The following is a 14,933-nucleotide window of genomic DNA, read 5'->3' on the forward strand; positions in this document are numbered from 1 at the left end:
TAAACAATTTAAACAACCATGGGGACATCCCGCATCCCTACCGCAAACCAACATTCACTGAGAACCAATCACTTTCCTCTCTTCCTACTCATACACATGCCTTACATCCTTGATAAAAACTTTTCATTGCTTCTAGCAACTTGCCTCCCACACCATATACTCTTCATACCTTCCACAGAGCATCTCTATCAACTCTACCATATGCCTGCTCCAGATCCATAAATGCTACATACAAATCCCTATGTTTTTCTAAGTATTTCACACATACATTCTTCAAAGGAAACACCTGATCCACACATCCTCTACCACTTCTGAAACCACACTGCTCTTCCCCAATCTGATGCTCTGTACATGCCTTGACCCTCTCAATCAATACCCTCCATATAATTTTCCAGGAATAATCAATAAACTTATACCTCTGTAATTTGAACACTCACCTTTATCCCCTTTGCCTTTGTACAGTGGTGCTATGCATGCATTCTGCCAATCCTCAGGCGCTTCACCATTACCCATACATACAATGAATATCCTTACCAACCAGTCAATAACAGTCACCCCCTTTTTTCATAAATTCCCCTGCAATACCATCCAAACCCGCCTCCTTGCCGGCTTTCATCTTCCGCAAAGCTTTCATTACCTCTTCTCTGTTTACCAAATCATTCTACCTGACCCTCTCACTTCGCACACCACCTCGACCAAAACACCCTATATCTGCCACTCTATCATCTAACACATTCAGCAAACCTTCAAAATACTCACTCCATCTCCTCACATTACCACTACTTGTTATTACCTCGCCATTAGCCCCTTCACCGATGTTCCCATTTGTTCTCTTGTCTTGCGCACTTTATTTACTTCCTTCCAAAACATCTTTTTATTCTCCCGAAAATTTAATGATAGTTTCTCACCCCAACTCTCATTTGACCTATTTTTCACCTCTTGCACCTTTCTCTTGACCTCCTGCCTCTTTATTTTATACATCTCCCAGTCATTTGCACTATTTCCCTGCAAAAATCGTCCAAATACCTCTCTCTTTTCTTTCACTAATAATAAGATAAGATAAGATAAGATAAGATACTTTATTCGTCAAATTGTTATACAAAATGTAATACAAAATGAAATTCGTTTTGGCTTTAGAGCTCCTTAGTAGTTGTCAAAAAAAAAAAAAAAAAAAAAAACTTTAAAATATTAACAAGAAATATTGCATAGGTTATTTCATATAAAATGTTACTTTGCTATTATGTACATGCGATATCAGCTTGTCACCATCCCTATCATGAACCATCACCTACAGTTATCATGAAACTTAAAGCTAGAAGTTATAGTGATGATAGATGATTGAAAAGCAGAATGCTTTTAGGTACAAACGACTTTTTGTATCTGTCAGTGCGCAGCTTGGGCAGAGCTAGCCTTCTACCAGATTTAAGATACGTGTAACAATTATGTAGCGGATGCGTTACATCTTTCATCATTCTGTCTACTTGTTTCATTGTACCTTTTTGATACAGCTTATTCAGTGATGTGGTCTCTGCGCCTAGTTTTCTTGCTTTCTTAACAATCCTTCCCAACTTCTTTTTATCTTTGCAAGTAAGTTTTCCATACCAGGCAGTGATTGAAAAATTTATAACTGATTCTAAAATTGATTTGTAAAATAGGCTAATGACCATTTTATCTACATGCAGGTTATGCAAGATACGTACAAAGTGTAATCTTTGGTTACATTTCCTTGACACCATATCTGTATTAACACTTCCCTTCAACTGGTCATCAATCATAAAGCCCAAATACTTATACTGGTTTACTCTTTCTACGTTTTCTTCCTCAATTGTTAATAGGTCTGGTACGTGTTTATTTTTACTTCTGAAATCAAATATCACCTCTTTCGTTTTCTTTACATTAAGCTCCAAAAAATTTTGTTTACTCCAGTCAACGAATTTTTTAACTTGAGTTAAATAGCCTTCATAATTATTATTTACAATTTTTCCTAAGATAACTGTATCGTCAGCATATTTTATAATAGTACAATCATCAATTTCACTTCTACAATCATCTGTATACAAGGTGAAAAGAGCTGGGGACAATACACAACCTTGGGGGGCTCCTGTGTTGGTGACTATCACATTAGACTTAACATTATTTACATTGGTATATTGGGGTCTCTGGGTTAAAAAGCTAAAAATCCATATTAAGATATTTCTATTTACACCCAATTCTAGCATTTTATTGAGCAAAATATGAGGTTGCATTGTATTAAATGCTGAACTAAAATCAATGTATAGTGCTCTAATTTGTGATTTGGGCTTGTCTAAATGCTTATTAATATCATTTAGTAGTACAAGTGTTGCATCCTGTACACTCCTATTATTACGATAAGCAAATTGCATAGGGTCTTTTAAATTATTTGTTTTTTCACAGATATAGTTTTTCACAATGCTTTCTAAACATTTCATAATATTAGATGTTAGTACTACAGGTCTGAAGTCTTTGTGATCTTTTGGGTGATTAATTTTTGCAATAGGTTTCACTTCAGATTCTTTCCATTTATAAGGCACCACTCCCTGATCCAGCGAGTCCTGAAATAATGTGGTCAGTACGGGTGTCAATTGTTTTGCACAGCATTTAAGTACCCTAGCAGGTATCCCGTCTGGCCCTGTAGCTTTACCTGCCCGAATATTCTGCAGGGACTTCTGTACGTCTTCTTGCCTAATTATAATTCTTTCATCATTGTTAGATTGAATTTCTGTCATTACCTCATTACACGCATCACTGAAATCATGTCTTTCAAATCTCGCAAAGAACGCGTTCATTTCATTTACATATGTGTTGATATTTTCCGGTTCAGGCACACTTTGTTTCTTCTTGTGCCCGCACAGGGTTTTAAGTCCTTTCCAAGCGTCTTTTACTCTGTTTTAAACAAGCCTTCAACTTTTTCTTTGTATATTCTTTTCGATTCAGTAATTTTTTTATCAATATTACTTTGCAATGTTCTTCTTTCAACGTCACTTCCATTTCGCATGAGTCTGTGTTTTTCATTTAGCATAGATTTTAGTTCTTTTTTAATCCATGGTTTATTGTTTGGGTATATCTTTATTGTTTTGGTAGGTACGATCATATCAAAGCAAAAGTGAAAGTATTCATTGAAAATATCTAAGTTAGTGTTGATATCAGTCCTGTTTTCTATCAGGACAGACCAGTCTGTACAGTCAAAACACGCTTGTAATCCTACTTCTTCATCCCACCACTCACTACCCTTTCTAAACTGCCCACCTCCCACGCTTCTCATGCCACAAGCATCTTTTGCGCAAGCCATCACTGTATCCCCCAAATACATCCCATCCCTCCCCTACTCCCCTTACATCCTTTGCTCTCACCTTTTTCCATTCTGCACTCAGTCTCTCCTGGTACTTCCTCACACGAGTCTCCTTTCCAAGCTCACTTACTCTCACCACTCTCTTCACTCCAACATTCTCTCTTCTTTTCTGAAAACCTCCACAAATCTTCACCTTCGCCTCCACAAGATAATGATCAGACATCCCTCCAGTTGCACCTCTCTGAACATTAAGATCCAAATGTCTCTCTTTCACGTGCCTATCAATTAACATGTAATCCAATAATGCTCTCTGGCCATCTCTCCTACTTACATACGAATACGTATGTATATCTCTCTTTTTAAACCAGGTATTCCCAATCACCAGTCCTTTTTCAGCACACAAATCTACAAGCTCTTCACCATTTCCATTTACAACACTGAACACCCCATGTACACCAATTATTCCCTGAACTGCCACATTATTCACCTTTGCATTCAAATCACCCATCACTATAACCCGGTCTCGTGCATCAAAACACTTGCCTCTCATGATCTTTCTTCTCATGACCAGGTGCATAAGCACCAATAATCACCCATCTCTCTCCATCCACTTTCAGTTTTACCCATATCAATTTAGAGTTTACTTTCTTACACTCTATCACATACTCCCACAAATCCTGTTTCAGGAGTAGTGCTACTCCTTCCTCTGCTCTTGTCCTCTCACCAACCCCTGACATTACTCCCAAAACATTCTCAAACCACTCTTCCCCTTTACCCTTGAGCTTCGTTTCACTCATAGTCAAAACATCCAGGTTCTTTTCCTCAAAAATACTGCCTATCTCTCCTTTTTTCTCATCTCAGTTACATCCACACACATTTAGACATCCCAATCTGAGGCTTCGAGGAGGATGAGCACTACCCATGTGACTCTTTCTTCTGTTTCCCCTTTTAGAAAGTTAAAATACAAGGAGAAGAGGGTTTCTAGCTCCCCTCCTCCTCTCCCCTTTAGTTGCCCTCTATGACACATGGGGATTGCGTTGGAAGTATTCTTTCTCCCCTATCCCCAGGGCTAGAAGGAATGGCTGATCATTATTTTGTGGAGGCAAAGGTGAAGATTTGTAGAGGTTTTCCAAAAAGAAGAGAGAATGTTAGGGTGAAGAGAGTGGTGAGAGTAAGTGAGCTTGGAAAGGAGACTAGTGTGAGGAAGTACCAGGAGAGATTGAATGCAGAATGGAAAAAGATGAAAGCAAATGACGTATGGGGAGTGGGAGAGGAATGTGATATACTTAGAGGCAGGAGGTCAAGAGAAAGGTGCAAGAAGTGAAAAAGAGGGCAACTGAGAGTTGGGGTGAAAGAGCATCATTAAAATTTAGGAAGAATAAAACAATGTTCTGGAAGGCAGTAAATAAATGCGCAAGACAAGAGAACAAATGGGAGCATCAACGAAGGGGGATAATGGGGAGGTAATAAGTAGTGGTGAAGTGAGAAGGAGATGGAGTGAGTATTTGGAGGTGTGTTGAATGTGTTCGATGATAGAGTGGCAGATATAGGGTGTTTTGGTCGAGGTGATGTGTGAAGTGACGGGGTCTGGGAGAATGGTTTCATAAACTGAAAAGAGGTAGAGAAAAGCTTTGTGGAAGATGAAAGCTGGCAAGATGGCAGGTTTGGATAGTATTGGAGTGGAATTTATTAAAAAAGGGGGTGACTGTGTTGTTGATTGGTTGGTAAGGATATTCAATGTATGTATGGTTCATGGTGAAGTGCCTTAGGATTGGCGGAATGCATGCATAGTGCCGTTGTACAAAAGGAAAGTGGATAAAGGTGAGTGCTCAAATTACAAATGTATAAGTTTGTTGAATATTCCTGGGAAATTATATGTGAGGGTATTGATTTAGAGGGTAAAGGCATGTACAGAGCATCAGATTGGGGAAGAGTAGTGTGGTTTTAGAATTAGTCGTGGAAGTGTGGATCAGGTGTTTGCTTTGAAGAATTTATGTGAGAAAAACAGATGGATTTGTATGTGGCATTTATGGATCTGGAAAAGGCATATGACAGAGTTGATAGAGATGCTTTGTGGAAGGTATTAAGAGTATATGGTGTGGGAGGTAAGTTGCCAGAAGCAGTGAAAAGTTTTTATCAAGGATGTAATGTATGTGTAAGAGTAGGAAAAGAGGAAAGTGATTGGTTCCCAGTGAATGTCAGTTTGCTGAAGGGGTGCGTGATGTCTCCATGGTTGTTTAATTTGTTTATGGATGAGGTTGTAAGGAAGGTGAATGCAAGAGTTTTGGAGAGAGGGGCAAGTATGCAGTCTGTTGGGGATCAGAGGGCTTGGGAAATGAGTCAGTTGTTGTTCACAGATGATACAGTGCTGGTTGCTGATTGGGGTGAGAAACTGTAAAGTTAGTGACTGAGTTTGGTTAAGTGTGTAAAAAATGAAAGCTGAGGGTAAATGCAAATAAGAGCATGGTTATCAGGTTCAGTAGGGTTAAGGGACAAGTAAATTGGAAGGTAAGTTTGAATGGAGAAAAACTGGATGAAGTGTTTTAGATATCTGGGAATGGATTTGGCAGTGGATGGAACCACAGTAGTGGGTGTCACAGGGTGGGGGAGGGATGAAGGTTCTAGGAGCATTGAAGAATGTGTGGAAGGCGAAAACGTTATCTCGGAGAGCAAAAATGGGTGTGTTTGAAGGGATAGTGGTTCCAACAATGTTATATGGTTGCGAGGCATAAACTCATCCTTCTGTCTAAGACTCTTGCATTTTACAGTGTAGTTTCAGAAGTGGAAGGGGATGTGAGGATCATGTATTTGCTTTGAAGAATGTATGTTAAAAAGACACATACAAATGGGTTTGTATATGGCATTTATCGACCCGGAGAAGGTAAAAAGTGCACCAAAATATTCCATTTTTCTTAATATGCTGACTGGTTTGCCATATACAATCTCTGTGTGCAGTTTTTGCAGGACATAATCCCTGCATAAAGCAAGGAATTGGTGTAATTTGTTCTCTATCAAGTTGGTTTTGTTAAATATGGGTCAACTAAATAATAAAACACAGATATTAAAAACTGAACTCAAATAATACTAAAGCATATAAACATCTTAAAATCTTAAAAATGGAAAAAAGAATGCCACAGTTAGACTTTGATTTACAAGCTAGGAACATTAGTAGAATAAAACACAATTATTGCAGCTGTCCTCATACCACTTGTACAAGACAGTCTCACTTTTTGCGAAAATTCAACAACCCTTTTCTTACTCCCTTCACAAAATTGCCCATTTCACAATAACTGCATTAATTTTCCTCATACCGAAAAGGTCAATGAATCCACTGATAATGTTATAAGAGAAAAGAAGATAACTGTTCTTACCCAAGGCATGTGTCCGGCTGCTGCTTCCTACAGTTTTTATATGGAAAGCAGTGACTGGAGGACTGACGGTTATGATACCTGCTTCTTTCTTCTAACAGCGAAGCTGTGACATTCTCTTCATCTTTTCCTCTTACCATATCTTGGAGCCCTGATTAATTCCAAAATTCCTTTTTTCTTACTTTTTCCTTTTTTTCACTGGTTACCCTTGACTGGGACACGTCCTGACCCATGCCATGTTGGACACTTAAAGAAAAAGAAAGAAATTTCTTCTATGACTAATGACATGATTAACATAAAGAAATAATAAATATGTCTCACACAGTTCCAAAATCTTATTGTGTCACAGTTACAACAGTATATAACAGTGAAACAAAACTGTGCAATAAGTCCTACATGATATACTGACACACTTCTCTCTCCAGATGGTGGCATGCTACAGAACTGGTAAAATATATCCATACCAGAGTAAGAACTAAGCGAAAAATTACAAGAATAACATGGAATGGGTATCTGTACCAAGTAATTACTGACAGTTTGAGGAAGCAATAATACATCAGTCAATCACATGTAACAGCTCTAAATATATCAAGTCTCAGGCAATATAAATGATGCAACAGTTATTATGAAGTTAAACGGCATAGGTAGGTCAAAAAACATTAGGCTGCTATGCACTCTGAAAGCATTATATGAAATGGCTTCATTGTCAAACAACAACATCCTGGAAGTTTTCACATGAAGACTTCCATAATGGGTGCCACGAGTCTTCATATGAGCACTAAGTTTTACAGAACCTATTAAAATCCCTTCCAATATTTTGACATTTGCATAGATGCTAAATGTTCCCTTGGTCACTGTAGGCACTTTCTTCATATACAACTATTTTTTAGGAGTATAAAGATGTCATAAATAGTGATATGGGGGCTAACCCTCTTACCATATCCTTTCCTCTCTTCCTTTACAACCTTTCTACTGCCTCCAATATGAGTATTTCTTTTTTAGTAGGAGTCTCCAGTCACAAACAAACAAACAAAAGTCCTCATCAAAGGCTCCAGTGTTATACCATCCACATAAGATATGTTAGCTTACTTTTCTGTGCATATTCTTTTATTTTTACATGCACTTCTTTTGCATTTTTGTAAAGCCAAATTTGCTATTGAAAAAGCTTAGCCAAGTCACATTTCTTTCCTTAGAGTGAAAAAGAAAATGGTATATGAGCTCAACATCACTAAAATCGGTCTCAGACTGGTTTAGCGTTTACTAAGAAGTTGTGGTTTATTACTGCTATAGTCAAAAGGAAAAATTGTTTAAGTCTGGACTACTCTTAAAATAGACATTGCACAGTTCAGTAAAAGAAAATATCATTCCTGCGGGAAGCATTTATACCCTCTTCCTCCATGACGACTGCTTCATCCAAAAAATGGTTCAACCGTTCCTGTTCTGAGGCCATTCAGACATGGTATCAGGCATATCAGGATTGGAAAAACTCTCCTTCCTCTGGCTCCCTTTCAGCTTTAATCACTGCCTGTAATCAGTGCAAGCACATTATTTGTGAAGTGAAGCATTCCTTTATTCAAATGAAGTGATAACCTCTCCTTGTCATCCAGTTTCTGGTCTTTAGCAACAACTTCTGTTGCTCTACCCTTCCTTCACTTTCCTTCTCTTCCACTGACAAATCAACTTCCTTTACTTCCTGTTTCTCCTCTAACTCCACCTTGGATGACTCTAACATTCCTTCACCCCCTAATATTCCTCTTATTAATCCTATGCCTCTACCTTCAATCTTTTTTCAGACTATCTGAAAAGCACTTCTTTCTCTGGACACAAGCAAGGCTTACGGTCCTGATGGGATCAATCTCCATGTACTGAAAGAGTGTGCCTCTGAACTTGCACCTGTGCTTGCTTTTTTGTTCCTTTTCTGCTTAAAAACCAAAACTTTTCCTTCTCCTTGGTAACATGCATTGATACATCCCATCCCTAAGAAGGGTGACTACTCTGATCCCTCTAACTATCATCCTATTGCTTTGATATCTCTCATTTTCTAAGGCTTTGAATCCATCCTCAACTCCATTATCCTTAAACACCTCAAAAAGCAGTCTTCTCTTTGATTACTAGTATGGCTTCTGTAAGGCAAGATCCATTGATATTATTCTTTTCTCTTTTACTATTGTCTGGTCGTCATCCCTGAAAGATTTTGGGGAGTCATGTGTAATTGCCCTTGACATATTCAAGGCTTTTGACAGGGTGTGGCATTGGGGTCTCATCTCTAAGCTCCCATCTTTTGGCTTCCTTCCCTCACTTTGCTCCTTCACATCTAGCTTCCTCTCTGACTGATCTATCTCTGTGTTTGCTGATGGACCAGCCTCCCCTCTTTCTCCATCAGCAGTGGTATCCCTCAGGGTTTTGTCCTGTCCCCTAAACTTTTTCCCTTTTTCTCAACAATTTCCTTTCCTACACAAATAGTACAATGCACTCATATACTGATGACTCAACATTGCATTGATCCTCATCCTTCAATTTTGCTCCCTCTTCTCTCACTCAATCTGCATCTCATCTTAACATAGCTTCCTCAATAAATGCAGACTTGGACAGGATACCTCAGTGGGGTAGACAAAATCTTGTTAAGTTTAATGCCTCTAAGACCCAATTTCTACCCATGTCTCTATTGAAAACTCCTCGCAACTCTCGTCTTTTTCTTTTTTGATGGTTCTGCAATTCCACCTCTTGACTCAATGAACATGCTTGGTATTACTGTAACATCCACTCTTTCTTGGAAACAACATTATAAGAATAGTTAAGTCTACCTCTAAGAAACTGGGTGCCCTGTTTAGATGTCGAAACTCCTCTTCTGAACAGTTGCTCCATTTATACAGGGGATTTATTTGTCCTTGTATGGAGTATGTTCTCACATTTGGGGTAGTTCTAGCTCTGTATCCTTACCTGACAGACCAGTCAAAAGCAGTCTGACTTATCTACTGTCCCAGGCTAACTTCCAAACTTGACCTCCTTGCCCTACGCCACAATGTTGGTTCACTTTCTCTTCTACAGGTATTGTTTTCTGCTCCCAAAGGCTGTCTTCTTGTGTGCCCCCACCACTAGCTAGATCATGCAATACTTGGCAAGCTGCTGTGTACGAATACTGTGTGGCCATCGTCAACTCAAGGGTGGTCCGTTTTGATACCTGCTTTTTTCCCTACATGTTGAAGCTTTGGAACTCTCTATCTTCTCATGTCTTTCCCAATACCTATGACCTGGCACATTTCAAGACAGGTCTTTCACGTCCTCGAAAATTCATACACTTTCCCTTGTTTTTTCTTTTTCCGTCTCACAAATCTCTCCATATTTCAGTTAAGGCCCAGCCTTGATGTGGAATTTTGTCTGCGACTGAAGCCCTCAATATAAAAACTAATCATATGATCTCTGAAAACTTTGTAGCGAATGGTATTCAATGGAACGGAAATGAACTTTATTTTTTGTGTCTGCGGAGGATAAACTTGAGGTAACCTTAGTCAGTGTAATTCATCCTCCTTGTACTACAGAGATAACACTCCGTTGATCATTATACCATAATCTTAAGCAGTACAGATATAATCAAACCTGTCAACCAAAGCTGTAATTATGTCCACTAAGGGCATACAATGTAAATATCGACTAAGATGCGTATGAATGATCATGCCAGTGTCCTCGTGTACCAAGCACAGTTCTTCCCTAAGAAAATAAACTGCATCAATCTGATTCCACTATATTCTCCTTCTTGATAAGGTAAGAATTCATTTGTATGGAGTCTAGTGGTAAGCGCAAGACTTGGTATGTCAATGAGAACAGAATATTCCAAGACTTGGGCAGCATTATCAGCTCCATGGACGCTGAGTACTACTATGAGTAACTTGGAGTTCTCATTAAAGGAGGCAGGCGATGGTCCTACAGTTCCATGCTAGAAGAGGGGTTGTCTAATATCACCAGAGCCCCTCTAAAACTTTAGCAGAGGATTACAACCTTCAATGATCATCTCGTACTCAAGCTCATGCATTGCCTGGTGCAGGGGAAAGTCTATAAAACAGTTAGCACGCATGAACAGGTAAGTGCGGGAGGTGGTTTTCCGTTGACTTCACCTGCCAAATGACTCACACTAGGCATACTTCCACTCAGCAGTGGGTGATGGTGGGCCTGGGATTCCCAACTTTGTTTCGATTGTCTGGCTTAACAAACAGGCCAGATCTGAAAATTTGTTCACCTTGTCTGACCCTGTAATTCAGACAGCAGTACGGGGACCTGTTATTAGGAAGAAATTACAGAGTTGATCGGGCCCTGCATGCATTGCTGGTCAACAGGTGAGCAATAAAAACAAATACCATCATGCATGGAGGTCAAATCTAGTTAGCTCCTGTGATGGGATGAGTCTCGCTCCATCTACAGCCGTACCCCAGATTAGCAGATGGGTTATCAGTGGGACCTGTCTTCTCGAGCAGTGACTATGTTAAAGCAGTTCAAAAGAAGGCTGGCACATTAACTACCCCCCCCTAGGGCTGCAAGAGGCCGACCCAGAATCTCCGTCTTCTGCGACACATTTCATAAGCCCGGTACGCTTGGGCATATCGCTCAGGTATGCCCACGTACCCATTGGGGTAGAGTCAAAAGACACGATAACATCAGTAAATTTGTGGCCAGCCGGTTGAGACAGAAGGGATATGATGTGGTTTGTGAGCCTCGTATCCCCATTGCAAGGTCCTTTAGGAAGCCAGATATTGTGACTTCCAGAAAGGTACAGAGACTGTTATCATAGACACCCATGTCTCTGGAGTTTGCTTTGCACTCTCAAATGGACAATATGCAGCTATTACGCACCCCGGATATCCTACAGGGCGTATAGGATTTAACCGGTAAAGACTTCATGCGGGTGATGACAGATACTCTGAATTGGCATGGTGCATGGTGTCAGAAGAGTGCAAGTGTTCTCAGGGGGTTAGGGCTAGGGCTTTCCTACCAGGACTTCGAGGTGTGCTCCGTGAAGGCCCTAACCTGGACCCATTCCCTTTACAGGATGTGGTCCAAGAGCACAGGTAGATCGATCAGCCTTCCTGTAACATTTGGTGTCGACCCTCGGGCTAACATGGGTGATGCCCCCTTTTTGCCTTTGTGGAGGGTGGTATCTGGTTGTATCCCCAAGGCTACCATGGCGGCAAACAACCTCTCAGGGGGTTAGGGCTAGGGCTTTCCTACCAGGACCTCGAGATGTGCTCCATGAAGGCCCTAACCTGGACCCATTCCCTTTACAGGATGTGGTCCAAGAGCACAAGTAGATTGATCAGCTTCCTGTAACATTTGGTGTCGGCACTCGGGCTGACATGGGTGATGCCCCCTTTGTGCCTTTGTGGAGGGTGGGATCTGGTTGTACCCCCACGGCTACCCATGGTGGAAAATACCTGATCCACACATCCTCTACTGCTTCTGAAACCACAGTGCTCTTCCCCAATCTGATGCTCTTTCCGAGAGCAGTTTGACGGTTGGGAAAAGTAGACATCTTGGCAGGATAAGCCTGCTACTTCCATCCGTCAGGCCACACTAGATGGTGAGTTGATGGGGGATCCTACTTAGGTCAGGGGGTAGGGTAAGGTATCGAACCATCTTTCCAAACTGCCAGTGTTCTCTCCATACTTCTGGTTTTGCTATCCACAGTCTGATCTGTTAGTATCCTATGCCCCTTTCAGTATTTAGATCCCTATCATCCTATACTAACAATTGGCACTGTAAAAAAAAAGAAAAGGAAAAAAATAGCCTATGATAGGCATCCTTGTGCCAGGTATCTTCTAGGCTAGGTTAACGTTGGTAATGTACATTATGCAAGGTGCTGGCAAGCTAAGTTATGCTGGATTAGGCCAAGTCTAATTAGATTAGATTGTTTGGTTGAATTCAAGATTCTTGGAGTTTCAATTCTATTATTACCCTTTCTTTCAAAGCCCTGCCCACTTTGTGGGAGAGTCGAGATTCTTGTAGCTACTGGTATAGTGGGTTGAAGTGATCTCCACAGGCAAATGTGTACTATATGCACTCCACTAAGTTTCACAATACCAATTCCATTTATTTCCATCTATGACAAAAATGCAGAATTAAACTAGACAATTACCAACATTTTCTCTAAAAATGCAGAATTAAACTTGACAATTACCAACATTTTCTCTGATCTTCATGCCCCTTCCAATTAACACTTACTTATTACCATAGAATAAATCATAGTACAATTCATGGGTAAAATTTTACAATACAGACATGCATTTTCTAAGATTTCTAATCTTATTTTTACTCTTAAGAAACCGATGTTGCCTTGGTAAGGACTGATTTTCCTTTTTCACTCTATGCTTTTTTTCTATTATACTAAATAATAGCGGTAGGATCATAAAGGGGAGGAAAAAATGTGGAGTTAAGAAAAAGATAAACAATGGTAAATACCAGTAAATATAAGAAAACAAAAAGATTACTTACCGATTTTAATGCTTCTTGTGGCATCTCATATTAGTGAAAATTTATCAAAATATGTACTCCCCTTAACTGCACCATAATTTGTTTGATTTGGAGGGTAATCATTGAGCTCAAATGTCTGTACAAATAAAGGCATCTGAACTCCTACAACTGTAAAACTCACATTCTGCAGGATTCAAATGTTACAGTGCATGGCCGGTATTCAGTGAAATGCATAGATGATAATAATAATAATAATAATAATAATAATAATAATAATAATAATAAACCTTTCTAGACATCACAGCTTCATCTAGTTTGCATATTAACATAGAAATATTATAAAGCTTTATAGAATCAGTACAAGTCTTGCAAGAGTCTGGTGAATGACTTTTCAGCCGTCCACAGGATTATCACTTTCCTTATGTGCTTCCACATAGAGTAAGGACATCATAAAGTGATATGTCTCTCAACTGTTCGTTTACTATGTGCATAAATTGGACGCGTATTACCTATGCATTATAAACACCTTCAACTATTCGTTTTCTGTTGTCTTTACCCCACAATTTCCCTCTACTATAAACCCTTGTCCACTTTATGAGAGCTTTAAACTGAAGGTACTGGAGGTGCTAAACTTAAAATCACACACTCTAAATGAACGTTATATACATAATACCGAATCCAGTGGCACCAATTTCGTTAAGTTCTATCATCTAAAAAACGTGCGTCCGTACTGTAAAAAAAATTGTCATTTAATAACAGACTGGATCACCTCTTTGTATGTGTACACTCACTGAAATTCTTTTTTTAAGCAATCCTCTAAAATCAAGTATCCATGAAGTAAAATCTCACTACCTGCTTGCCTTCCCCAATAGTTAAGTGCATGATTATCATCATCGTTGTCAATGCCAGACATTATTTACAATCAACAGACTTCACACCAATTCATCATTACAGACTTAAGTAACTTACTCTGTGACACATCTCATCTTCAGCTTGTTTATGACTCCTCTACAATTCAACAATCCAAAATGGAACGTTGATACAATTGTTAGCAAATGTCTTAATATTATTTTTTTCACAGATAAACACTCGGAATGATAAGTCGACAACCACATTTCAACTTGCAGGACGTCACTGTTGTCAAGCTAGCGAACCACAGGCCAGCGACCATCCTTGGCAGCGACCGAGAAGAGCAATCACTTTCCCCAGAAAATCATATCTTTAGATCTCGATAACATTACTATTTGCACGTATAGAGATTATTGAAAACATTCATATTTGTAAACAGTTAATTGAAAACAAACAAAAAAATAATGCAAAAAGACCAACCAACTGAATATTTCGTACAATGTGATCATTATTCAGCTGTGACAATTTACTGCTTTCAAAACAGCTAACAGTAACAGATGTAGTGATATATTTGAAAAAAAGTCTTATACTTTCATATATACATTTGGATTCTCCCTAACGTTAATGTCAGTGCTGCTGCCAACTGCCTACTTGTGGAACTTTATTCCGAAAATTGATAATGGCAAGAAAGTTGATCCTTTTCTTGATATAAAGTGTTGGATTGATGAGTCTGTAACGTTTAAGTTAATGCTCCGTTGTATGAATGCCCAGTTTCTCTCGGAATGAGAGGGTTGAGAGAGGAATAAAGAAATACGGGCGACACAGCATTCCAGTATTGACATCACAAGGGCGCGAAGCTGCTAGGTTATCATTTGACATGGAAGTATGTGGTCTACGGGTGCTGAGAGAGCCATACAAACTTGTTAAATGGGAGGGTGTTCGTACGA

The 14,933-nt window shown here is 39.4% G+C and overlaps 1 long non-coding RNA gene across 1 annotated transcript in view; it reads right to left on the reverse strand.

Moving 5' to 3' along the window:
* The window catches only part of LOC139746177 (uncharacterized), a 48,385-nt gene extending 34,127 nt beyond the window's left edge, over positions 1-14,258 (reverse strand). The window contains exons 1-2 of the long non-coding RNA XR_011712086.1: positions 14,107-14,258; positions 6,682-6,924 (exon numbers count right to left, since the gene is read on the reverse strand). This is a non-coding gene — a long non-coding RNA (uncharacterized lncRNA). The remainder of the gene's footprint in view (positions 1-6,681; positions 6,925-14,106) is intronic.
* Between the last annotated feature and the right edge of the window lie 675 nt (positions 14,259-14,933).

The sequence above is a fragment of the Panulirus ornatus genome, chromosome 64, assembly GCF_036320965.1.
Source record: "Panulirus ornatus isolate Po-2019 chromosome 64, ASM3632096v1, whole genome shotgun sequence".
Taxonomy (NCBI): Eukaryota; Metazoa; Arthropoda; class Malacostraca; order Decapoda; family Palinuridae; genus Panulirus; species Panulirus ornatus.